This window comes from Rhynchophorus ferrugineus, unplaced genomic scaffold, assembly GCF_030347505.1.
Source record: "Rhynchophorus ferrugineus isolate W39M unplaced genomic scaffold, kcgeb_rfMv2 rfM11, whole genome shotgun sequence".
Classification (NCBI taxonomy): domain Eukaryota; kingdom Metazoa; phylum Arthropoda; class Insecta; order Coleoptera; family Curculionidae; genus Rhynchophorus; species Rhynchophorus ferrugineus.
In genome coordinates, this window is record NW_027472590.1 from 15,430,274 (window position 1) to 15,457,699 (window position 27,426).

General features: G+C 27.9%; 2 protein-coding genes across 25 annotated transcripts in view; one reads left to right on the forward strand and one right to left on the reverse strand.

The window, feature by feature from the left end:
• The window catches only part of LOC143204875 (uncharacterized), a 347,752-nt gene extending 338,345 nt beyond the window's left edge, over positions 1 to 9,407 (reverse strand). For 18 of the 22 annotated variants that reach the window (XM_076417771.1, XM_076417782.1, XM_076417770.1 and 15 more), the window contains exon 1: positions 9,237 to 9,407. The gene's annotated coding sequence lies outside the window, so the exon portion shown is untranslated. Of the gene's footprint in view, positions 1 to 9,232 lie in introns of all 22 variants that reach the window. The other 4 variants (XM_076417785.1, XM_076417784.1, XM_076417773.1 and 1 more) reach the window with 4 other exon arrangements.
• The window catches only part of LOC143204879 (uncharacterized), a 383,076-nt gene that overhangs the window by 20,728 nt on the left and 334,922 nt on the right, over positions 1 to 27,426 (forward strand). The window lies entirely within an intron of this gene.

Here is a 27,426-nt window from a genome sequence, read left to right on the forward strand (position 1 = left end):
GTTAAAACTGGAAAATAATATAAATGCACACTTCTTAACTGCAAACAATAACGTACAAAAAATATGTGTTATTTCATAATAAAAATAAATAATTAAATATGGGCGAGTGATGTTTGTATAATTTGTCATTGATCATCAACGATCAATTCTTTTATATAGTTCGGGATTTCAAAGTCATTTGAGTCGATACGGGATGTTTTATATATTTCGGGATTTCAAGGTCATTTGAGGCGATAGTAGTTGTTTTATATATTTCGGTATTTCAAAGTCATTTGAGTCGATACTGGTTGTTTTATATATTTCGGTATTTCAAAATCATTTTAGTCGATACGGGTTGTTTTATATATTTCTGGATTTCAAGGTCATTTGAATCGATACGGGTTGTTTTATATGTTTCGAGATTTCAAAGTCGTCCTAGTCGATACGGGTTGTTTTATATATTTTGGGATTTCAATGTCATTTGAATCGATACGGGTTGTTTTATATGTTTCGAGATTTCAAAGTCGTCCTAGTCGATACGGGTTGTTTTATATATTTCGGGATTTCAAAGTCATTTGAATTGATACGGGTTGTTTTATATATTTCGGGATTTCAAAGTCATTTGAGTCGATACGGGTTGCTTTATATATTTCGGGATTTCAAAGTCATTTGAGTCGATACGGGTTGTTTTATATGTTTCGAGATTTCAAAGTCGTCCTAGTCGATACGGGTTGTTTTATACATTTTGGGATTTCAAAGTCATTTGAGTCGATACGGGTAGTTTTATCTGTTTCGAGATTTCAAAGTCATCCTAGTCGATACGGGTGGCTTTATATATTTCAGGATTTCAAAGTCATTTGAGTCGATATGGGTTGTTTTATATGTTTCGAGATTTTAAAGTCATCTTAGTCGTTATGGGTTGCTTTATATATTTCGGGATTTCAAAGTCATTTGAGTTGATAAGGGTTGTTTTACATATTTCGGGATTTCAAAGTCATTTGAGTCGTTACGGGTTGCTTTATATATTTCGGGATTTCAAAGTCACCTGAGTTGATACGGGATGTTTTATATATTTTGGGATTTCAAAGTCATTTGAGTCGTTACGGGTTGCTTTATATATTTCGAGATTTCAAAGTCATCCTAGTCGATACGGGTTGTTTTATATATTTTGGGATTTCAAAGTCATTTGAGTCGATACGGGTTGTTTTATCTGTTTCGAGATTTCAGAGTCATCGTAGTCGATACGGGTGGCTTTATATATTTCAGGATTTCAAAGTCATTTGAGTCGATACGGGTTGTTTTATATATTTCCGGATTTCAAATTCATTTGAGTCGATACGGGTTGTTTTATATATTTCGGGATTTCAAATCGGAAATGTTCGTGTCAATGTCATTTTATATCAATTTTCGGTACAGTTTTGCTCCATCAATTGAGGAACCCCTAAAATGCGTATTTCGGACATAAGCCCTTTGCTGCAATTTACAATAATCATTAAAGCAGACAAATCATCGACAAACGGTAGACCTTTAATGAGGATTGGTTATCGAGGCCAAACTGAAATCATTATGATACGGTTGTTGAATTACTGAGTGTATAAATTTAAATAAAATGGATTGGAGCCTGTTCACTGTCTAAAATAATATAAGAAACAATCACCCCGATGGGCAGGCTTAATGTGAAGATTCGTTTTTGGAAACTGAACTGGGGAAATATATTTGTCATAACCATCATATTTGTGTAAAAATTCACTCGAATTAATAGGCTTTACATGTACACAATCGTCCTTTGAATAACTTATTACATATCAAATTAAGAACCTTTAAAAAGGTTTATATGGAATACTTCAGGTCAAATATTGAATTATTCGTATAGCTCACCACTGCTCTCAAAATGTCATCATAATAGGACAAAGACGTCAAGACTATAGTACGTGACCGAGTAAAATTACATTCAGACTTCGGAAAATGAGTTGTTGTACGAAAAAAACTTTTTCGAATGATGCTATGCTCACGTAATATGGAAGATATGTTACTATTACCTGAGGTTACCTTAATAATATACATTATACTTTTACTTGCAGCATCTATGTTTAGTAAAATAAGAACCAATTCTAAACGATTTCAACGAAAATTTATTTGAGGGTACAATGAAAGTTGAGGCAGGCAATTTAGGTTGAACTAAGATCATTTATACCGTGTTTCCAAAAAATAATTGCAGAAAGAATAGAGTAGAAACTATAAAGATATATTAGCATATCGCATGTATCATAAATGTGTAAGCATGTATCTCTAGTGATGTCAGTAACCAAATGGCAATACTAGTTTACAACATTCTAATACATTTTATTACATACAAATCTAATATATAAATCATAAATTTAACAAAATGCCATTTTCTTGAGGAATAGAAGTATCTAAAATGCAAAAAAACAACATGATTGATTGCATTTATATCAATTACATTCCAATTGAAGTTGTTAATAATCCCTAATTGGCTTACATTTAAATAGCGTGTAATTAACTTAGGATATTTGAATCATTAACCACAAAAGCGCAGGAAATCTCAAACTGACGCAACAAAAACAAAATGTGTGAATAGGAAAAACAACACTTCTTATGACAATCAAATAAAGTCCGAAGGCTTACTTCACACCAGTAATTATGTAAAATAATGTCGAAATCCTAACTATAATATCGGGAAGATGATTTCATTCATTTTTTCTGTCGCCTTATTCGGATGAACACATAATCTAAATATAGAACCATTGTCCTGCTAAAGAAAAAAAAATCGGAAACAGAAAAAAGCGAAACAAATGGAGAACCCCTTAGACTAATAGGAGATGACTAGTTTTTATTGAGGAAAAAAACACTAGACTGATGCTAAATATTCATCGTATTACCTTGGAAAAAAATGACGGCGATTTGTCATATTAATTGCAACAGTGTTAATTTGTTGTTAAACAATTTGGGGAAACCGAAACATATTAATCCACTTCACCTCGCTGGACATTGTTGAGCGAATTCTTGGTCGTTCTTTTTCTTTCAACACGCTTTAACCTAGACTAATTAATGAATTGGTCGTCCAATGAATACGGTTAGCAAATACCACGAAATCGTTGTAAAATTATTCGCAAATTTATTTGGATAATGTTTTTTTTAGTAATAAAAACCGAAATTTATGGCATTTTAAATAATATTTATATTTTGATCATAAAGAATAACCGTGGTTAATAGTTAAGCAACACATTTTTTTCAGAGTGGTTACGTAATTAGTTTTTTTAAACTTTATTATCGGAATGAACTAGTAATTATAGGTACTGTTTACTCGCCTGGTCTGTGGCTTGATCCCGTTAAAAGGAAAAATGAAAGAAAATTTGTAAGCTGCCAGTGCTAGATTTTTTAAAAAGATCGCGCTGTTCCTATTCATCAACTTTATTTTTATTACAATGGCTTTCAGAAAATAAAATTAACAAAAATGAAATAGATATTTTATGATATGTTATGTGTTTGTTATGTTATATTTTATGTTATGTTTGTGCATTATCTTTTAGCACCTAATTAACTAAACCAAAAACATGGGAAAATATTTTAATAATTTTTGATTTATATTGCCTTGTATTTTTCTAATTTTTATATATATTTTGCCTCAGGTAGTAACAAACAAACTATAAATTCTAGTTAATTTAATAATTAATGTATCAAAATACGAGCTCTCCTGTGTACCATACAGAAACATTAGAACTACTCAATTAGCAAGGTGAATTGTCATTTCCAGCTAATTTTTAAGTTTTATTTTTACCAACAAGGGTTTATCGACTGGGCATATTGCATAACATGGGCCTCGATCGATAGTCCTCAATATTAAGCCCAAAGACTGGTCAGTGACCAAGTTAATGATCATCCCAGAGGATATCCGAACTTACTCAGCTTGATTACTAGGGTGAGTGAAATTTTCATTACTTGTCATATTTTAAACTATTGAAAAAGACAGCCATTCTACTTTAAAAGCATTTTTTTAAACAAAGTACACAACAATATTGTCTATATGATACTCAGTCACTTAATGAATAATGCTTTTTCTATTCGAAAGTCCTAACTATTAGTTATATCCTTAGAATAATCAACATCTTGAAAGGTTGAAGACACAAGCAACACAAACACATGAACATACATAAACAACAGTCGCAAATATTTACTACCTACAAGTAAAACTGTTAGTAGAAAGAAATAAAAACGCCTCGTGAAAAAAAAATAAATCACAAAAGGGGTAGAGTAAAACCACCATGGATGGAACATACCATCTCATAAGATGAACAAATCAAGTGGCCACGTTGATGCATTACTGTATACTTATTCTGGTTACTCTCTTTCTTATTACCTCATACTTGTGGGCAATAGAAGTGAATGCTGTTTTTTCACCATTCGTATAATGTTTCTCATTTGATAGTTTTTTAATATCCATATTGATAGTATAAACCCAGTATATATTATAATAAAAACCAAGTACCTCGTTAAGTTATTATTATTATAAAAAAACTATTGAAATTTTATCTTAAATGGTGCCAATTCCCCCTACATTTTAGAATATTTTCATATTCTATTTCAAATTCCCAAATATCTGCAATTCAAAACTTTTATCAATCTAAGAACAAATATTTCATTTATTTACGGTATTTTTAATTTACGTTCCCAGAATTATTAAATTTCCATAAATTTACAGTATCAACAACAAATTTATATTTAATTATCATCGGCGCTTTTCTTGCTCGGATTTCAACAGTTTTGTTCTTGTTTTGAGCTGAAATAAATCGAATTTTATCTACCCCACAAAGTCGTTTGAACACAATATCAGAAATATGATAATTAAAAATATTGATTTTAATCTGGTTTTTGTCCGGTTGCTTCTTGGAATTATTACGAGTAGAATTATTTATATCGTCACAAATTATCCACTTACTGGCAATTAGTGGTTTCCGTGTACCAATAATTAATACTTGTTCTATTTTGAAAGGTAATGAAGTTGAAAGATGCAAGTAAGTGTTAAAAAAATGTTATGAAAATTAACAAAATGAGTGTAGCGAAAATACTTTTTTTTTAATTTTTTTATTTTTTATTTAAATAATGTAATCATACTGGATCTATTCGTCTACCTAACAATTTTAATACTCTGTCTCTATGCACAGCATAATGAAAAACAAAGAGGAATATATCTTCCGGACTTTGAATTTGGACATCATTACAATCTTTTAACTTAATTGTGCGTGTGGTCAGAGAAGAAAGAAATGGTCGCAACATTCAAGGAAGGATAAAGCCCTTTAAATAAGCTATACTCTCTAGATTTTTAGAATAAATAGCTCTACTAATAATTTTATAAATACGTGGAAAAATTAAAATAGAACATACTAGAAGCTGACTCATTTCATCTAATTCCAAACTTATCTAACACCCTCACAGCAGAACAGCTCCTCGACAATGATGATGTAGAGAATATCAATAACTCAGACATACTTTAGATATCATGCTAGACATCATCGTATAAATTTACGTATAACAAGTCGCCGTTCAAGCTAATAAAATCGTCTCATTCAGCAGAAGAAATTATATAGTGGATTATATTACTTACTTCAAACTTACTCCTTTGGATAATTTTAGTCATTAGATTAAGTTTTTGTATCCAATGAACAGTGCCATTTTGCTGTTTTTCTCTACAGCTAATAGCTCTATTACTTTCAGATATTTTCAACAATTCATAAATTTGATTTTCGTTTCTAACTACAGTTAATAATGATTTCAATTTCCTACTATATTAATGTTTATCGCCAGTAAAAATTTAGTGAAAGAACATTTCCTCCTGCTTTGATATGAATCCTTGGATATCGATGAGGATTTCTGTATGTGATTATCCTATAACTATAACTGATTAAGTCCAGAGAATTCCTAGTTTAGTTTTGGGATAGTAAGGTTACAGACAAAAACATTGTTTATGTACATAAAGAAGCTCATGTTATGCACACAGATAATCCCTAGGTAGAATTGTAAGAATAAAAACATTTAATTCATTAATTTTCAGGGTCTCTTTTATATTTTTATATCAATTACTTATAATAAATGTAGTAAAATACAATATAGAGTAATATTTACTTATTAACGATCTCCATATTCCTTTTTTTTTATAAGATGTATTTTACAGAGCCTGGTTATGGTAATTTCCATTCGGTAAAAAGTTTGAAAGGTGCAAGCGTTGTCCACTTTTGTATGAACAAGCAGTAGAATTCCCAGGGCTCAAACTCATATCCTCATATACCTTACTCCTCATGGCTCAGCAATTCCTTAATAATACACTTATATAGTAATAATTTTCTTGAATTGACATAAAATCAATAATTTAGTATCAATTTTATCATTTCGTTTTATACATTTTAACAAAAAATATTTTAAATTGGTTTGAAATTTTTTTAATTTCTAAAGAGATCCTACATTATTTTGTAGTTAATAATTTCATAATGGAAATTCTATTGATCGAAACTTTTAACGCGGAACTGAATATTTAATGGGAAATAGTTACGATACGTTAATTAACTGTTTTTGCAGATAATGAATGCGCGTATTTCTGAAGGTAATATGAAGTAAATGAAATTATTATTTATTAACATAAAAGAAGGAAAATAGCATAATTTAACACAGTAAATATGCGGCTAATACGGTTTCACAAAAAAATCACTTTTAATACAAGCAAGGTTGTCTCTTATTTAAACCCGAAGTAAAAGAGAGTACTTATATAATAAAAATACTTTCATAAAGGTTTAGGTTAAGCTCACTTACTCTCGTAAGTTATTTATTCTTATTGCAAATATCGTTTTAAACATAATTGGACACCCTTTACGATCTAAATTTGCTTTCACCAAAGCATTTCTATAATAAAATACCAAATCGACGAAACAAAAAGTACCTAAAATTAATAATAGAAAGTATATTTGGTCAAAAAAGTATAATTTTTAATACATCTTATGAAGATATCTGTTTATTCACTGATTAGGAATAGATTGGTTTTAAAATATCTCTTATTAGTTAGTATTAACATTTGTTTATATCACTTATCAACAATAATTTTGTCATAGATGCTCTCGTAATAAGGTACACACAATTTATATTATACCTATCCCATTAGTAGCGGTATTGGTCAATATATTAACAGTTTGCCACCTTTTATTATATCATGCGACGTTTTTTAATATACTGCATTTTCGAGTCGTTAATTGAAGTTTATCTGAGCTGTTTAACGTACTTTGTGAACTATAATTTCCAACATTAGGACTACAGAGTGGTCATTAACGAACAAAATAACGAAGTAGCGAAATAATCCCAGAAGATATCCGGTCTTACCCTGCCTGGATAATGACAATGAGCGCGATGGATTCTCCTCTGCCAAATTTTATATTATTTTCTAGAGAAAATTAAGGCACCAACTAAAACTATACATGTTCCAAGTATCAAGCCGGCCGCTCTTAATTTATTGAATATTATAATCAATATGGGATTAAGCAAAGAAAATATTAAACGGCTATTGTGATTTTAGTTCTATTATAATTTACACTAGATCTCTCAATTAGAGATTTATAATATAATCTATTTCGGCCCTCGTATCCTAGACCTTAATTTGTACGTATTATTTCTATCGTACTATTCACAGTTTTATTGAACATTCAACCCTGAGCTTTATTTTTAATTTTTAATTGAAAGCGGAGTAGCTGCTGGTAATTAGTGATACTGTTGTAGAGGCGACAAAGTGATTTTTCACATAAAAAAATTCAGCTACCCACAGTATTAACCAGATATTACCCCTTCCAAATATCACTTATTTCTGAAGAGGTTACATAATTTAATTTCAATTAATATTGTAGCAGTTTAATCGACATTTCTTCGCTATCAATTTGAATGTTATAAATAATATAACCAAGATAAATTGTTTAATATAATAAATGTCATATAGTATATGGTGCAGGACAAAATATTGAGGTTCATTTAATTGGTTTTATCAACGTTAATAAGATCAATAGATGTGGAAGCAACACAAAAAAAATGGACAAATTAAAACTTACAAATGTTTCTATTACTTGACATTCCTTGAAATCACTAATAAATTAATATTTATTTTGTTAATTTACCGTTTTATAAAAAATAATTAATTATATTTATTTAGTTACAATCGTATAAGGATATAAGACTTTCTAGGTGTTAGTACACACATAAGGTTGAAATCTCTAAAATATGTATTTTGATTCAAAAATTGTATCTTCAGGTTTAACGGGAAACTTTGTAGCTTAGTTGAAAGTTATTAATATGTGGAATCAAAAGCAACGCTTTGAATATCACAGTATAACGATAACTAAAAATGATTCTGTAAGAGCACTCCTTAAGTGAGCTAAAGTTCAATCTGAAACCAATAAATTATCGAACAACGTAAGAAATTGATTATAGTTATCGCTAAGAGCCCAATTGTTCTTCATTGTACTACTACAGTTAATCCATATACAAAAACATTTCTAAAAGGAATTTTTAAAATCTGATGAAATGTTTTTTGTTATATTAAATGTTATTAAATAAAATTATTGGAGTATATTGTTATAATTTTTCTAATTAATATATAATTAGCAATATTATTTGGATATTATGGAAACCAACAACACACAAAATTGGTTTATAATAATACTAGATTTATTAGCATTTTTTTGGAATAAATTTACATTATATTTGCGTTTTATTTTCCATAAATTAGTTATAATACTGTAAGTACTGTAAGTTCTATTTAAACTTAATCAAAATATAAAGTTTTAAAAAATGTAAATATATTTATAAATAATATAATCAAGTTCAAATGAAATTTAGATCACTGAAACACAACCGTCCGTTAAACGACAGTAAAAGTAATCGGATACTCTCTCGCGAAACATCTCTGATGCCGACAGAGAGATCTTCCGCTTTCATGGCATCGGAACATCATCGGCAGTACACTTTCTACCATCCTGTCCGAAGATCGGCCACATTAAACGCGACAAACAAAGAACGTGATAAATCTAACGGCGGGGACAAGCAGGGGGGTGTAAAGGGCATCTGCTTAATGATCGGCACGCACCCGCAACATCAATGACGATCAGAACGACACCCCCCCAACACCCGCGGTACGAAACAAAAGCCATTCGCACGGCGGCAGCGGACACGAAAAAGTGGGGAAAAGTGAAAAAGGGCAAGGTACTCACCGGAAGACGTGAAGCGGTATGAGGGGAACCCGAACACACACCAATGAACAAGAACTAGGCGTATTGATGGCTGTACAGCGACTGAACTGAAAGAAAGACTTGGCGAAGACTGGCGCGGCTCGAACTCCAACCCAAGAACTGTTTTCTCTCTAGGTCAGAGGAATATTCAGTAGGCATAGCTGTGTATTGTTCTGGCGGTACCGCTGGCACGTTGCAGTACCGGTCAATCGTGGACCGTTTACCGCTTGATTTTTTGTGTGATTTTTCGCTTACAGTTTAATTAATTCGATCTGATCCTGTCGAATTTCTCGTCCTCGTTAATGTGCCTTAATTAAGTGAAATACGAAACAAGATCAAGTGAAAAATGTGCCAATTCTGCGTGAAATACACTCGTATAGTTTCGCAACGAACAGTATTGTTTTGTTAACCGCGAGGAGAAAATGAAATAATCGTCTTCTATTATTGACTTAAAATTCTCATGAACAAAAAAGAACAGGAAATTTAAGTATTCATATGGTTATTAAATAAAAGTATATTTTTAATTTTATTTCAATTTACAGCTTGCCAAAATATTTATTAAATACAGCTATTATAAATATCAATTTAAATACTTCCTCTATTCTACTATAACAATGCACACATTTATAAAATCCACAATAGGAAAATGGATATAAAAATTTGATTCACATTTATAAACTGACATGCAACTTGCTACACGTATAGATCACTAATCAGTAAATATATTTTATTAATAAAGCTGCTCATATATTGATTACTTTTATAAAATATTTTTTGAATCAAAATAATTGTCTCTCTTTGTCTTGACTAAAATAGTATTATTCCTGAGAGACTATTTATTTTATACAATAATAAAAAAATTAATTTACAACAGCTTGTCATAGTATTGATTAAATGTAATATATTGTAATCAACATTCATTTAAATATATTTGATGGAGTCTATTATACAGTAAATTATTTAGTGAAATATTGTTTATTCTATTATAACAAAACATATGTCAAGCAAAAATATAATATATCTATAAATTCAGATAATAACATTCACATTCAAAGACCTAAACATAACTTAATTGTTAAATATGACTCTACCCAAGAATTCTACCAAATATTTATTATTGAGAGACCGAATCATTCATACATAGTTATCATAAAATAATTTTTAAAAGTTCTTTTGCTCTGAATATACATTTTATATTCGGTGATTACACATATTCTGTATGGTTTATCTTTCAATAAAAATACTATAAATGTTAAGAAAGTATTTCGTGGTTATAATAACTAAGCAAAAAATATTTTCAAATTCAATATGGCTTGCCAAACTAATTATTAAATATAATTAGGATTAATAACTATATTAATATAAATATATAAGATAGAATCTATCATACAGTAAATTATTTCTTAAAGTACTATTTATTCTATTATAACAATACATATGTCAAGTAAAAATATAATATATATACGTAAATATAGATAATATTTTGCATATTTACAGAGCAACATGTAGCATAATATTCAGTACTACACACGCTGCAGTATCAGTCAACCGTGGACCGTTTACCCCTTGATATTTTGCCTGATTCTTAGCTTACAATTTAATTAATTCGCTCTGATCATGTCGAATTTCTCGCCTCATTAATATGCCTTAATTAAGTGAAATACAAAACAAGATCAGGTGCAATTTTGCCGATTCTGCGTGAAATAAACTCGTTTAGTTTCGAAACGAACAGTATTGTTTTGTTAACCGCGAGGATTAAAATTCTCATGAACAAAAAAGAACAGAAAATTTAAGTGTTCATGTAGTTATTAGATAAAAGTATATTTTTAATTTTATTCCAATTTACAGCTTGCCAAATTATTTATTAAATACAGCTATTATTAATATCAATTTAAATATTTCCTCCATTCTACTATAACAGTGCACACATTTATAAAATCCACAATAGGAAAATGGATATAAAAATTTAATTCACATTTATAAATTGACATGCAACTTACCATACTTATATATCACTAATCATTAAATATATTTTATTAATAAAGCTGCTCATATATTGATAACTATTATAAAATATTTTTTTAATCAAAATAATTGTCTCTCTTTGTCTTGACTAAAATAATATTATTCTTGAGAGACTATTTATTTTATACAATAATAAAAAACATAAATTTGCTACAGCTTGCCAAAATATTGATTAAATATAATATGTTATATATATATAATTAACATTTATCTAAATATATTTGATGGAGTCTATTATACAGTAAATTATTTAGTAAAATATTGTTTATTCTATTATAACAAAACATATGTCAAGCAAAAATATAATATATCTATAAATTTAGATAATAATATTCACATTCATAGACCAAAACGTAACTTAATTGTTAAATATGACTCTACCAAATATCTATTATTGAGAGACCGAATTACTCATATATAGTTATCATAAAATCATTTTTAAAATTTCTTTTGCTTTGAATATACTTTTTATATATTATGTTTTTTATATAAATATATATATATATCATATATATATAAATTTTTATATAAAATAGTTTGCATATATTCTGTGTGGTTTATTTTGCAATAAAAATACTATAAATGATAACAAACTATTTGGTGGTTATAATAACTAAATAAAAATATTTTCAAATTCAATATGGCTGGCCAAACTAATGATTAAATATAATTGGGATTAATTACAATATTAATATAAATATATGCGATGAAGTCTAACATACAGTAAATTATTTCGTAAAGTACTATTTATTCTATTATAGAAATACGTCAAGTAAAAACCTAATATGTGTACCTAAATATAAATAATATTTTGCATATTTACAGAGCAACATGTAGGATAATAATCATTACTACACACGCTGCAGTATCAGTTAATCGTGGACACTTTACCCCTTCATTTATTAGGTGATTTTTCGCTTACAGTTCATTCAATTCAATCTGATCCTGTCGAATTTCTCATCCTCGTTAAAGTGCCTTAATTAACTGGAATATAAAACAAGATCAAGTGCAAAATGTGCCGATTTTGCGTGACATAAACTCGTATAATTTCGCAAGGAACGATATGGTTTGGATTAAAAATAATAGAAAATTGTTTCATGTTGTTATTAACTTTAATTATATTTTAAATTGTATTTCAAATTAGAGCTTGCCAAAATTTTCATTAAATAATATTATACCTATTGCTAATATTAACTTATATATATTCTTTATTTTGCTATAACAATAATCATCAAGCAGAACCACAATAGGTCAACAAATATAAAAAAAATTATCTTTACAAAAATATATATTTCTAATAAAGGTATAACTATTATCCAATGGTTTAATTTTTTATCTAAGTAATTGTTTCTCATTGTCTTGACTAAATTAGTACTAGTGTGAGACTTGAGAGACTATTTATTTGATAAATAATTTAAAAAATTAAATTTACTGCAGATTGCCAAAGTATTGATTAAATGTAATGGGTTATTAAAATTCATTTAAATATATCTGGTGCAGTCTATTGTAAGTAAGTTATACAGTTATACAGTAAGTTATTTCGTAAAATATTGTTTATTCTATTATAATAATACATATATCAAGCCAAAACGTAATATATATATTTAAATAATATTATTTGGATTCACAGATGCAACACGTAACTTAATTGTTAAATATGACTCTACCAAATATTTATTATTGAGAGACCTAATTATTCATATATAGTTATTATAAAATATTTTTAAATAGCTCCTTTACTCTAAAAAAATATTTTCTATGGTGACATATATTCTGATATTCTCACTATCTTGCACCAAAAGTAGTATAGATGTTAACAGAATATGAAAATTATCTTAAAATATTGTTTATTCTACTATAACAATAAATATGTCAAAAAACAACCTAATATGTATATTTAAACATAAATAATATTAATATGCATATTTACAGACCAACATGTAACTTCATATTCAAGGTACTATATTAGTATAAAGAACAGTTCTACCATAATATAAATAATTAATATTAATTAAATTAAAAATATTTTTTGAATTCACCAGAGCTTGCCAAACTATTTTTGAAAATAAAAGGGTTATTATTAAATATTACTATTATTTAAATATATCCGATGAAATATGTTATAACGTAAATTAATTCGAATAATACTGTTTATTATTTTATAACTATACATATATCAGGCAAAAACATAATATGTGTATAAATATAATATTATTCACATTTACATCAAACCATGCAATTTAATAGTTAAATAGTCCTATATTAACTATATTAACACAAAACCGCTTTCTGTCATGTATATAGGGCATTAATAATTATTATAGCTAGTCATTTATCTATAATTATTACAAAATATGAAAATGTATATTTATACATAAGCTAAAATACTGATACTCATATAGAAATGGTTGCAATAAAAATTTATGTCAATAATATTTGCCAATATAATATAATATTATGAAAATATTTTTCAAAATTTAACATCTCAACCTTAAACGAAATAAATAATAAATTAATGGCCAAACAGACCAGTATTTATAGATATTTACACTATTTTCTTTGCTTATTAAATTCGTCCTACTTTAGATATGATTAATGCAATTTTAATTGTTCTGTTCTACTCTCATTAATACTTCTTTTTAGTATATTTGTAAACTCGTAAATAACGTTGTGATTTAAAAGTTGTATTTTAATTAATTATGAATAATGTTCATGTCTTAATTGAGTATATATATATATATATATATATATATATATATATATATATATATATATATATATATCTTTAGTATCCAAATGAGATAACGTGTGTTCTTTTAGTGTCTTCTTTTAAAAATATAAAATATAAACTTGAACAAAATAATGGTCTTAAGTAATTTTGAAGCGATATATTATAAATAACTTAAATTATTAAATAAAATACTAAAAATATTAAGGTTCTTGGAATATATCTACATAGGAAGCCAAGGAATATGTAAGTAAAAATAATAATAAAGTATATAAATCTAAAGTTAGTCCAACCGGACTATTGAATAGTGGCTTACTTGTAATTTAACTCTATATATATGTATATAAATAATATCTATATAAATATAAATAAATCTTGTATATTTAAATCATTATTTAAGGTTAAACAGTTTTTATTATATATCCAGTTCTCATTGTATTATTATTTGGATGGGAATTCTCGTTCAAGTTATTCTATTTCTAATTAACGTTTGAGTTGGTTTAAATTCTTCGGTTTTAAGCCAGCCGTAAGAGTTTTCTTTCCGCAAACTTGGCCTCTCAATAGTCTACTCGAGCGATTCTCTACCTATTTGGTATTTTCGATTTGGTACACGTATGTTTATTTACAAAATTGTTATTTTTAAAATAATTTAAAAACTAAGTGCATATCTAGAGAACCCATCGACCCATACTTAGGCTCTACAGTAGAAATGTTGTTATGCAAATTAACACTGTTGGTTTTTCTATTAATGATATTTCACTTGATTACCAGATCACATGGTTTTATTCTTTTGAGTCTCTGTCCTTGAGTGTTATCCAACTGAGACAAAGTGTACATGAAGGTTTCATTATAAGATTTGATTCTTATACCATCTGGGTATACCTTCGATGTCTCTTGGGACATTTCTCTGTAAAATATGTATTATTTATTGTACTATTATCACCATAACTGGACTCTGGAAGTGAAATACCAGCTCTTCCCCTTTAATTTGGTTTATAATTTTAATATTCTCGTTCCCACATTATAATTAAATAATACTACAATGTAACACTAAGCTTCGGGGTACCATTAGCAAATGTCAAATTTTTATATTTGTGGTATATCACATGTCTACACTAAGTACAGGATTGGGTCCAATTGCTTAGTTTATTATACCTGCTCTAGTATATTTTATGATATAGTAAACTTCCTATGATTTAGCTCATAAAACATTCATATTAAAAGTTCGGTATAATGTGTTGCTTTTGTTTTGTATAATGGATATTTGGGCCATGTCTAAGAATATAATTGAGCAGAACTTTTATGACCATAAGTCGTTTTAATATCATCTCTGATTCTGTGAACCACTATTTATTAAACCAAGCTGATCTGCAGACTTTATAAAAAAAATTTTCTTTGAGTTTTATTTTCTTTGGTTTTTGCGATAGGAAGTTTTCAAAATCTTTACTATTATATCTAATAATGAAATATTGGAAGATTATATAGCACTTATCGGGTGACTAAATTATTTCCCAACGATTTCTTTGATTTAATATAAGCCATATTCTTTGTTTGAAAAAACTTGAAAGTCAGTCATACTGCAATGAAGAAAATGTAGACTAGAGACAAGAGACTCTAGTCAATTTAGAAATACATATGTGAGTTTATCTGAAATAATTTTTAGTGTAATAATAAATAACTAAAGAGTAAGAAGTAATTAGAGTACATAAGATTTCAATAAATTTTATATTCTAACAGTAGATAAAAAAATATTATCATACAGTAAACAGACTAATGTTTCGAACAAAATTAAATTTTCCAATATAACCTAGTGAAATCCCAGATTTTATTCTAAATTAAATTATTTTTAATTATGCAAATGTATCTAAATACTAATACGTTCAATATATTGAATTTTGAATTTTATTATATCATAGTGACAGTTGAAACCATATAATTGTTTGAGTTAAATTCCACTTAATTGCTTTTATTTTATCCTGATAAATATTAAAATAATATTATATAGTCTGAAAAATAAACCGGAATATTATAATGAAAATATAATTACTATTTAATTCAGTATAAAATTCAAGTTCAGAAAATTGTGTTTTTACTAAAACAATTATTTCCAAGTGGCTTCTATAATTATTTGTTGTTAATTAAACTTTATCTACTATTTATAAGTATGCTAATATTATATGAATTTGTGTATACTGGGGTCATTACTAAGTTCGCGGAATCTATCACATTCTTTCGATAAGAATTTCCAGAACATTTAAACTAGCGTTGGGAACTATCGACTGAACAGTCGAAACAGTCGATAGTCGCAAAACAATCGAAACAGTCAATAGTCAAAAAACTAGCTACTGGAAATATTAATTGCTATTACAGTAATTACTATTTCGTTTCGACTGTTTTTATCCATTCGTCATTTCAGAGGAAGATGTACGAACTTTTTCCTGTATAAATTGTGAGAAAGGACGGAAACAATTGCTCGGGGCAGTTAATTCTATATGTGGTTATATTTTCCAATGATACGTACTCACCACGAAAAGGAAAAAAATTACTGAGTAATATTAGCATACAATTAATAATTTCACTTTAAACGAAATAGAATTACTTTTATATTGGAAGGTTCTGTGGATTTGTAAAAAGGAATGGAATTTTTCTATAGAATGGAATAATATCCCACAAATGTTTTATCGTATTTTAATATGTTAATTGCTATTTTTAAATAATATATTATAATAAATATAGACAATACAATAGAACTTCAGACTCAGAATAGACAAAATGTAAAAACTAAAGATGTACAATAACCATAAATACTAAATAAAAATTAAACATATATCTAATCATAGAAAAAAACTAATTCATAATATAATTAAAAATGATCGCATAATAACTACTAGAGCTTTTTAAATAAAGTAAATGCTTTATTTATTATTGAACGGAAATATTTTTAACAAAAATCGAGAGAATAATCGAAATATTACCTATTATTGCCATAAAAACAGTCAAAAGTATTTTACTATTTATCATTCACAATTTTAATCTTTTTACCTTATTACATTAACAATCTTGAAATATATCGCTCCAAAATGCTGCTATATTAATATACAATATATTGTTAGTTACAAGCAAACTACCAAAAATATCATAAAACTATACATATCACTACATAGTATAAAATAAAGTCGCCTTTTCTGTCCCTATATCCCTATGTGCGCTTAAATCTTTAAAACCACGCAACGGATTTTGATGCGGTTTTTTTCAATAGATATAGTGATTCAAGAGGAAGGTTCATATGTATAATACATGCATAATATACTAAGGCAACATTGATAATTTTAGAGGTTTCTAACGTGATGTCGTAAATTAACCTATTTTTTAGGCTTATTTAGCAATTAGCAAAAACGCTGCCTAACCCTACGAGTTAGATCAAATTAATGTACTACAGTATTGTACACCATAAAAAGGTTTACAAAAAAATCCGCGATGGTATATGTTTATCTTTTAGGGATAACCCACATTAACCATTTTTATTGTTTACTTTTTACGTGAGAAAATGGCTTGTTTACGAAGCTATTTTAAGCAATACGGCATTAATCCTTATCGAATTAAGTACCTTAAATATAGTGTGCAATTAATATAGATCAATATGGTTCCTTACAGCATGTAAATTAAACAAATATTTTCGGAGATATTACAAATTTAAAATTTGCATTTAAAAATGTGTAATGTAATAGAAATTGTATGAATTTAGATATTCCAAAGATAGCAGGAAATCTTCATAGTAAGTATAGGGGAAGAGGAATTGTTTTACTCCAAATTTAATGCGTGCAGGCCAAGGGCAGTAATGAATGAACCAAAAATACTGGATCGATTTTAATCATGTTTTCATTGAGTGACATAGGCATATATATTTTATGCCCGTGCAAAGTCGGAGCGGGCCGCTATTTTTTTATATACAACGTTCATATTTTTTCTGTAGTGTATTTAATTTAGTATCAGCATTGCACCCGTGCGAAGCCGGGGCAGGTCGCTAGTTATATATAAATCTATCTAAGCATAATTTGTGTACATTTTTGTCAAGGTCGCGGCTAGGACAACAGAACCAAAACGTTAAAAATCAGTCGAATGAAACTAGTAGAACCAAAAATAGTGAAACAGTCTATAGTAAAAAGTAGTTAATCTGTCGATAGTCGATTTCACTCGATTGTTCCCAACACTAATTTAAACCATTGCTAAAGGCGTAAAGTATGAAAGAACTAATGAGTAAGCAAAGAAAATGTAAAATAGTGCTTTCAATTGAAAATGTACTCAATTTCAGATATATTTTTTACCATACTCGTATTGCTATTACTACTATTTGGCACAGTAGGCAATCTGGAAGAACTTATACAAGGTGTCAACAACAACACGTAATCACTAATGACTTATTATTTGCAATAGAACATTACTGTAGAAGATCTAAAGAAAATTTAACTTTTATCATGTTCTGTAATGCTTTGTCATTTAGACTATACTATTTATCATTTGTCTTAGTTTTTGTCCACTTTCCAAATAAAAAACGACCGTTTTGTTAGCTCGGAATTATAATTGCATAGATCAAAGCATTCTAGACCCTTATTTTAATTATATTCAATTAGTTGAGTATTTAAATTATACTTTTTACAAGGTCCAGCTTATCTTTGATGTTCCTTTGAACATCCATACTAATTTCGCAATTAGTATGCAGTCTCTTTTCGACCTGTTTTATAATTTTTTATTGTGTTTACCGTATGCTTGCTGCTAGCGAATAAATTACAACATTTTGCGAATTACAAAGCCAACCCTTTCAATGGGAAACTATGCAACAAAATGAACGTTTTCTTTTTTCAATAGTGGAATTGTTACAAATAGATTCATTAAATGTAATTTTATTTTAATTAACGCGTCGTATTGTGTAAGCTTTATTGGACGAAATATTCGTCTCTGTTCGTTGTTTCTTATTTTCCCACATAGATGTTATAATTAATCTAATTGTACAATTCAAGAAATCTAATATTGTTGATGTCGAGTTGAAGTAATAAAGAAGGTGATTTGTTTTGTAATGGGAATAGTTTATTTTATTTGTTCCGTGTGAATCTTTAATGATGTATTAAGGATTCAACAGATTTTGCCACCTTTAGGTCGTAATTGTTTTACGGTTTTATAGTCCGTTCAATAAAACAGCGAACTCACGTCATCTGAATTGATGATGTCAAAAACGTCGCAATGTTGCCGCATAAACTCTGAGTTTTGTTTCACTTTGGCTATTTCTTTGGATATTCTAAATAAATAATTCATCTGATAAATATTATTATTGAGTTATAATAATTTGAAAGCTAGTGTTGTGTTTTATTATATTTACATTTAACTCTTTTCTTTCTTTTCTCATATTTACCTTTCACGCTTAGTTTTTATTTCGTTCGGTACAGTGTTTCCTTGTAAAGTCATTTTGATATCACTATTACTCTTTAGTTTGCTACCTACCTATATAGATATTTCTTGCTAAACTAGATTTAATCACTGTGTGCTCCCTAATGCATTTGCAATATCTGCAAAACAGTTAGTATTCTTTCTCTCCTCGCACATTTTAAGCAAATGGTCATGGATATTCTGAACAATTGCTCACAGATCTGTGCACATACATTTTTCCAATAAATAAATAAGATTTCCTACCGTTATCGTATATTAATGATATACTCGCCTTTAGTTATTACCACTCTCATCATAACATAAACAACATAATCACATCTTCAGAAAGTTTCATACAAGTAAATAATTAAGCTTTTAATTTCCAATCTATCTCACGTTTGTACAAAATTCCATTATTTGTGAATTTCTTATTCGATGTGTCAGATCGGATTCATCCAAACCGAAGGTGTTATTAACCATTCCTATTTCCAGCACGAATGACAATAACAATGAATATTTAATAAATATTATGAGTACTAAAACCTAATCGTTTGTTATTCCAACTTTAACCGTTTTTCATCATCTTTTTTTGTCTTAACACTACCTTCTTTATCATGTTGCTATGAATAACTGTTGGGTATATTGGTCCCATTCTGAAATATCCATGTCTCATTTAAATAAACAAATTGAAATAATACATAATTCCTTGACCTTATTATAAGCGTTTAAATATTGTATTGTTTTAAAAATAATGTTTGGAAGTTCCATTAGATTTATTCGTGGATTATCTTTACATGTTTTAACTCCTACATTACACAACCGTACACGAAAAGAAGTCCTAGATCCCTCAAAGAGCGGCATGTCCGTAGGCTTTCCATGTATGCTTTTCTAAATAATTGTGTTAAATTATATTTATACTGAAAAAACTACTCACCTTTTTTATACATTTCATGTATTTGATCTCGATGAAGTAATGGATTAGATACGCAGTCTGTTCGTTCGGTCTGGCTTCGGAATTTGCAATAACGGTAATAATGAGCAGAGATTTTAAATTTATCAAACCAAGCAAAGCGTTAAAACAACGTTTTGCAGTTTATAACTTGTTATTATAATTAATATTTTAAATAATTCTGCAGAAGTTTGGCAACAGGTCGACCTTTGCAGGCCGATTCGGATATATGTTCGAACGTATCACACAGCATTTTCTGAACTTTTTTCATTTTAACTAGATTCAAATGAGAGGTAAAATATTGTCTCGTATTAAAACGAGTTTATAAAGTGCACTATTGATGTTATTTTTGGCCTTAGTTCTGTTGTGAGATTGCAACTACACATCATCAAAATATACTCAGAGTGAATCTCAATCCCTTCGGGTATGTTTGTAAAACAAGTAATGAATCAAATATACTATGTGATAAACACGCCCTTCACTTTTTCCACCACGTTAAACAAGAAAGGCATACCTTCTTCAGTATGTGGTAAATATGAAAGACGAATTAATCGAACCACCATCGTATAACAATAAAACACACAATAAATGATTAATTTTTTAAGTGCTTGTTGTTAATCGTACAACTCTCAGTTTTCACAGGCTTTCCAATAACTACAGGAAGCAACTAGCAAACTTATTATCACTTTCTCTAACAGCCGCAATTAAAGGCATCTCGAGTACATGATCTTCGTTCCTGCCAATACGACTATAAAAAACGTAATAATACTGTTAGACGGTTAACGTTGTTTCCTTGTCGGGAGAAAGGCAATAAGTTCCCGATGACCGTATCACGTATGTAAAGTCGTTCCCTGCACTTGAAAAACCTGAATCACCTTGAGAATTGTTACATTTTTTTTTCTGACCTAACCCTACCATTCCAATTTGATTTCTATCATACGCTGTATATGGGCGAATACAAACGTTCATGCGTGTTATTTAATATTTCTCATGACATGTTAGTGGTTAGACTCTGCAAAAACAAGAAGGATATTACGGCATTTATTATTACAGTTTCAACCTATCAATAAATAGCTTGATGAAATCTTCATTTTACGAAAGCAATTTATATTTTATGTTAGTATTATCAAACATCTACATATTTCGTAAGAATGCACGTACTTAAGATACATCAATTAAAATTACATTAATTATCACTGGACATATCTAGCCACAACAATTAGTAGATGTACATTGATAAAACAATTTATGTAATCCAATGTGGGCAAAATCGTGAGCAATTGTCCAACTAGATATTCGGTGAACACGAAAAATAATTTTAATTTTGTATTCTTTGAAACGTATTTAAATATAACTGTTATGAAAAGTACTTAATATAATATGTATAATGTGTGAGGGGTAGTGGACAAAATAAAACTTTTATTTTGCTTAAAATATGACCGAATATAAACTTTTATGCATTTTAATGATTAGATTCTGCAAAAAATAACAGGAAGGATATTAAGGCATTTATTATTACAGTTTCAAGTGTTCAATAAATAGATTGATGAAATCTTCATTTTACGAAAGCAATTTATATTTTATGTTTTTATTATCATACATCTACATATTTTGTAAGAATGAACGTACTTAAGATACATCAATTAAAGTTACATTAATTATCACTGGACATATCTAGCCACAATAATTAGTAGATGTACATTGATAAAACAATTTATGTAATCAAATGTGGGCAAAATCGTGAGCAATTGTCCAACTAGATATTCGGTGAACACGAAAAATAATTTTAATTTTGTATTCTTTGAAACGTATTTAAATATAACTGTTATGAAAAGTACTTAATATAATATGTATAATGTGTGAGGGGTAGTGGACAAAATAAAACTTTTATTTTGCTTAAAATATGACCGAATATAAACTTTTATGCATTTTAATGATTAGATTCTGCAAAAATAACAAGAAGGATATTAAGGCATTTATTATTACAGTTTCAGCTGATCAATAAATTGCTTGATGAAATCTTCATTTTACGAAAGCAATTTATATTTTATGTTTTTATTATCATACATCTACATATTTTGTAAGAATGAACGTACTTAAGATACATCAATTAAAGTTACATTAATTATCACTGGACATATCTAGCCACAATAATTAGTAGATGTACATTGATTAAACAATTTATGTAATCAAATGTGGGCAAAATCGTGAGCAATTGTCCAACTAGACATTCGGTGAACATGAAAAATAATTTTAATTTTGTATTCTTTGAAACGCATTTAAATAAAACTGTTATGAGAAGTACTTAATATAATATGTATAAAGTGTGAGGGATAGTGGACAAAATAAAACTTTCATTTTGATTAAAATATGAACGAATATATACTTTTATGCGTTTTAATGATTACATTCTGCAAAAAATAACAGGAAGGATATTAAGGCATTTATTATTACAGTTTCAAGTGTTCAATAAATAGATTGATGAAATCTTCATTTTACGAAAGCAATTTATATTTTATGTTATTATTATCAAATATCTACATATTTTTTTAGAATGAACGTACTTAAGATATATCAATTAAAATTACATTAATTATCACTGGACATATCTAGCCACAATAATTAGTAGATGTACATTGATAGAACAATTTCTGTAATCAAATATGGGCAAACTCGTGAGCAATTGTCCAACTAGACATTCGGTGAACATGAAAAATAATTTTAATTTTGTATTTTTTGAAACGCATTTAAATAAAACTGTTATGAGAAGTACTTAATATAATATGTATAAAGTGTGAGGGATAGTGGACAAAGTAAAACTTTTATTTTGATAAAAATATGACCGAATATAAACTTTTATGCATTTTAATGATTAGATTCTGCAAAAAATAACAGGAAGGATATTAAGGCATTTATTATTACAGTTTCAAGTGTTCAATAAATAGATTGATGAAATCTTCATTTTACGAAAGCAATTTATATTTTATGTTATTATTATCAAACATCTACATATTTTTTTAGAATGAACGTACTTAAGATATATCAATTAAAATTACATTAATTATCAATGGACATATCTAGCCACAATAATTAGTAGATGTACATTGATAAAACAATTTATGTAATCAAATATGGGCAAAATCGTGAGCAATTATCTAACTAGATATTCGGTGAACACGAAACATAATTTTAATTTTGTATTCTTTGAAACGTATTTAAATATAACTGTTATGAAAAGTACTTAATATAATATGTATAATGTGTGAGGGGTAGTGGACAAAATAAAACTTTTATTTTGCTTAAAATATGACCGAATATAAACTTTTATGCATTTTAATGATTAGATTCTGCAAAAATAACAAGAAGGATATTAAGGCATTTATTATTACAGTTTCAGCTGATCAATAAATTGCTTGATGAAATCTTCATTTTACGAAAGCAATTCATATTTTATGTTATTATTATCAAACATCTACATATTCTGTAAGAACAGATGTATTACTTAAAATACTTCAATTAAAATTATATTAATTATAAGTAGATATATCTAGATGCAGTCATTAGCAAAAGGGCACTAACTATGTAATCAAAATTAAGCAAAACACTGAACAGTTGTTCAACTCTATATTCGGTGAATATGAAAAATAATTTAAATCATGTATTCTTTGAAACACATTTAAATAAATCTTTTAAATGAACTAAATATGCTGTATTATAGTGTGTGAAATTATTGTGTGTAGTGTATTAAGCAAAATAAAACTTTTATTTTACTTAAAATATGAGGGAGTATAAACTATTGTGCGCGTTACAGATTAGAATCTTTTTTAACTTATTAATACTGCAACCGATTAATAAATAGCCTAATGAAATTTTCATTTTTCGAAAGCAATTTGTACTTTATTTTATTGTTATCAAACGTCTATATTTTTTTGTGAAAGTGAATGTATTACTTAAAATACTTCAATTGATATTATACTAATTATCAGTAGATATATCTAGATACAATAATTACTAGGAGAGCATTGATATATCAAATTATGTAATCAAATTTAGGCAAAATATTGAGCACTAGTCCAACTATATATTCGGTGAATATGAAAAATAATTTTAATTTTCTATTCTTTGAAATGCTTTTAAATAAAACTGTTATGAAAAGTACTTAATATAATGTAAGGGACATTAAACAAAATAAAACCTTCATATTACTTAAAATGTGGGCGAATGTAAACGTTTAGACGTGTGTTTTAATATTTTCGCCACATGGATAGTGATATTTTGCAAACTGCTGCTGAATTTGCTAATCTGCAAAAAAAACAAGAAGGATATTAACGCATTTATTATTACAGTTTCAACCGATAAATAGTTACCAAACATCTACATATTCTGTAAGAACAGATGTATTAATTAAAAATACCTCAAATACTATTTTATTACAATAAATAGAAGGGCATTGATATAACAAATTATGTAATAAAATTTAGACAAAATATTGAAGACTTGTTCAATTAAATAATCGGTGAACATGAAAAACAATTTTAATTTTGTATTCTTTGAAACACATTTGAATAAAACTTTTGAAACTAAATATAATATGTTATAATATGGGTAATGGTATTAAGCAAAATAAAGCTTCTATTTTACTTAAAATATGCGTGAATATAAACTTTTATGCGTTTTAATGATTAGAATCTGCAAACAAAAACAAGAAGGGTATTAAGGCATGATTTATTACAGTTTCAACCGATCAATAAATGGCCTGATGAAATCTTCATTATATGAAAACTATTAATATTTTATTTTATTGTTATCAAACATCAAAGTATTTTCTAATGACAGGCGAATTACTTTAGATACAGCAATTAAAGGCGTTAAATGTAATATTTTATAATAAGTGAAAAATTACTATATTATAAAAAATGCTGCTTTATTATACGTAAAGAAGAAGTGACTTGTTAAACGGCCATACAAAGCGACACTCACTGTCTATTAAAATATAGACCAACCCGTCTCACTAGTTGACCAATTAGTTAATTTTAGTAATAAGTGACTCGACAAGTGCAAACAAATGACATTTACTCAAACATAGATACTTTAACGTTTATTGTTTTCATTATTAATTAATTGTTATATTTATTTTCAAAACAAATTTTATACTAAAGAGGCTACAATATTCTGAAGTCATCTTTAATCAATTCTTGTATTCTACAAAAACTAACAGATTCCAAACATTATAATCATTAAATCAGTGTTGATTTTATTTGATTCTTTTTTGCTGCTGTTACTATCATACTTTCTTCGTTACTGTGATACAAGCATCAGAAAACAATATCAAGCAGAGAAGAGTTCGGTTATACAACATTGTCATTCATCCATATATTTCTAGTTACAAAAGCTTTTCGAAGAAAAAACTTCATGTGCCACTTTGGGTTTCTAATGTCTTCTATCATCGCCAACATCTTCATTGAAATGTTTGAAAATGAGTTACTAGCACTACTTTAGAACCACATATCTGCTCCAAATATGTCAACTAGTATGCTAGATATTCAGGAACCAACACATACAAGGAGATATCATCAAGTTATGTCACACCATCTTTCATCCAAAAAATTATCTATCCTATATTTCTTAATTTAATGAAGAATGAATTTAATCATGATATTAAAAAGTTCCAGGACCAAATGAGCGATCAGATCCAATGTTCAGGTACTAGATGTAAATATATAAACTGAGAAAACCAACACCGAAAATGTTTTCCTAACGGTCGTACGGTTTATTCTTGAGATAATAGATGAAACGATACTAAAGAAATACAATATCAAGCAATAAGATTTAAATTGACATCCTAAAGGTAAAAGGTATGGATATGGTCTCTGTGCGAGTGAGATTTGTACATAAGAGAAACTGAGAAGACCATCAACACAGGGATTTAAGAAATGCGACAATGTGTAACATATCGACATACGATCCAGAAACCCTTAGCTGAATAATACATCTCCCCACAACATCTCCGGATTTGTCGTATGCGCACTCTCCTGTATAGAGTAAACCATAGAAAGGAATAAACTATATGAAACTATATTGTTTTCCTTTTCTAACGGCGGTCCGTCCTTTTCGGGTCGATCGGTACGTTCGATCAGAACAAAACAACAATAAAATCTAGAATATTTAGATTTTGTGTTACACTAATAATTCTATGCTAATAATAATTAAATTGTTGCGTTATTCTTGGTGGTCTAATATACATTGATTTTAAAATATGGAAGAACAAGGGTATATTCAAAATGTAACGTTAAATTCTTAAAAGTTATAAAATTCAAACAGCATCCATTTTATTAATATTGGGAATTTTAGCTGCGAAATTTATAACACGTCATTTTCAACGATGAAATTTAATGATAAGAGCAGGGAAGAAAATGATTCTTGTTGTGTTGAAAGTAGTCAAGTTAATGAGTTTGTCCATCAAGAATAGTAGCAAAAACAGTAGTAACTGGTAATAATTAGACATTTATTTTAAACATAATATATTTTAGTAATGATTTAAATTTGTATATATATATATATATATATATATATATATATATATATATATATATATATATATATATATATATATTGTAAATATATGTAAAAAAATTATATGTCAAATATATATACAACAAAATAACCTCAACAAAAATAATGAGGAGAACACAATTCTATAGATATGTCGATTTTTTAATTATTCAGCGAACCATGAAATAGTAAGTAAGTAATAAATAACTTATTAATGACAGCGCAAGTTTCGTAGGAAAAATCATTTGTCTCTTTTTCTAGAAAATAAAACTAAATATCTGAATTTTTTGTTTAGATTTTTCGTTAATCTACCTAATTTCAGCGGTATGTCTGCAATTAGACACATAGATAACAGATGGAACTAAAATAACAGTGATAAATGATAGGTTGGTATTTTGTCTAGCGCCACCGTGTGTTACAAAACAGTTTTGCGCAAATGTTCTGGTTTAAAATGCAAATAAAGCGACAATTTCCATTTATCTTACGTACTTTTGACC